The sequence below is a fragment of the Jaculus jaculus genome, chromosome 22 (genome assembly GCF_020740685.1).
Source record: "Jaculus jaculus isolate mJacJac1 chromosome 22, mJacJac1.mat.Y.cur, whole genome shotgun sequence".
Lineage (NCBI taxonomy): Eukaryota > Metazoa > Chordata > Mammalia > Rodentia > Dipodidae > Jaculus > Jaculus jaculus.
Genome location: NC_059123.1, coordinates 4,875,212 through 4,876,584, shown reverse-complemented (window position 1 = coordinate 4,876,584; position 1,373 = coordinate 4,875,212). Strand labels below are relative to the sequence as shown.

The 1,373-nt window shown below is 47.3% G+C and overlaps 1 pseudogene; it reads right to left on the bottom strand.

Annotated features, from left to right (window-relative positions):
• Positions 1-230: 230 nt before the first annotated feature.
• LOC101614031 lies at positions 231-726 on the bottom strand (annotated as a pseudogene).
• Positions 727-1,373: the final 647 nt, after the last annotated feature.

The following is a 1,373-nucleotide window of genomic DNA, read 5'->3' as shown; positions in this document are numbered from 1 at the left end:
GGAAACCTGGCCCCATCACTGAGATGGTACCTTAAGATTCAAAGGGCTACAGTGGACCAGGCTCCATCACCCCAACCAAGACCCTCAGACCTTCTTGCCTTTGAAGGAGCTGGACAGGGATACATGGTGGGGACGCAGTAACCAGTAATGAGGTCTACAGCCCTCCAAAACAGTCCCTACAAATAAGTCTCAGAACAGCTAACAAAGGCCAAAACAATTGCCAGCACAATTCACTTCTTCCTCCTGACAATGGTCCAACCATCTTCCACTATATCCTCTTCCTTAATAGTCTGGGTGTCTGGTTGAGAGGATTCAGGCTGGGGACAGACCCCCATCCTTAGCAGCCCCATCATTTGTAGCTGTGACAGGCAACTCCGTCACCTCCATCTCTTCCACGCTGTCCACATCATCTTTATCCACATCACTCTCTCCGGCTGGCATCAGCGCAGTGGCTGTGAGTTTGCACTTCTTTTGAGTGATGTGAGAGGTCATTTCCCTCAGAGCAGCACCATCACCCCTTTGGAAATGGCAGAACATGGTCTGTAGCTGCTGGCCCACCTGGGGCAGACTCCCACCTTCCACAACGGTATCAAACTCAGTGTTCATCAGCTCCCCGAGGAAGTCTTCCATCTCTTCCAGCTCCAAGTCAGCTGCAAAGCCGACCAAGTGTCCAGCGCGGACGCCAGCCCTAAACATCACGCGCACGTCTTCTCCGGTTCCCGCCATCGTCTGGTGCAGATCACGTCTATCTTGTTCTTTATAGAAGTGAATTGGGTTATCTTAACATTTTCATTTTGCAGAAGCAAAATTTGCCAAGCTAAACCTATCTGGGATTTTGCCTAGAATTTCACTAAGCCTTAAGATTCTTTGGGATACAATATGTCAAAATGTATACTGTTCAGAATATTCCTTCCAGTTGAACCAGCACACTCAATGGGCTGTGACATCGTTAGCTGCTGGGCTACACACTGGTCCTTTTGTGCAGGAAGTAGTGTTTAGCTGAAGGTAATTTATATCTTTATAGAACTTGTTTTTTTTTTTTTTTATTTTCAAGGTAGGGTCTCACTCTAGCTCAGGCTGACCTGGAATTTGTCTCAGGGTGGCCTTGAACTCACAGCGATCCTCCTACTTCTGCCTCCTGAGTACTGGGATTAAAGGCGTGCACCACCGCACCCGGCTACGAAGAACATATATTTTTTAAAAAATATATTTTTATTTTATTTATTCGAGAGATAGAGGGAGAGAGGCAGCATGAGTGTACCAGGGTCTCTTACCACTGCAAATGAACTCCAGATACGTATACCACTTTGTGCCCAGCTTTCTGTGGGCTCTAGGGATCCAAATTCTAGCTTGCAGGATTCCAGAGCAAGCTC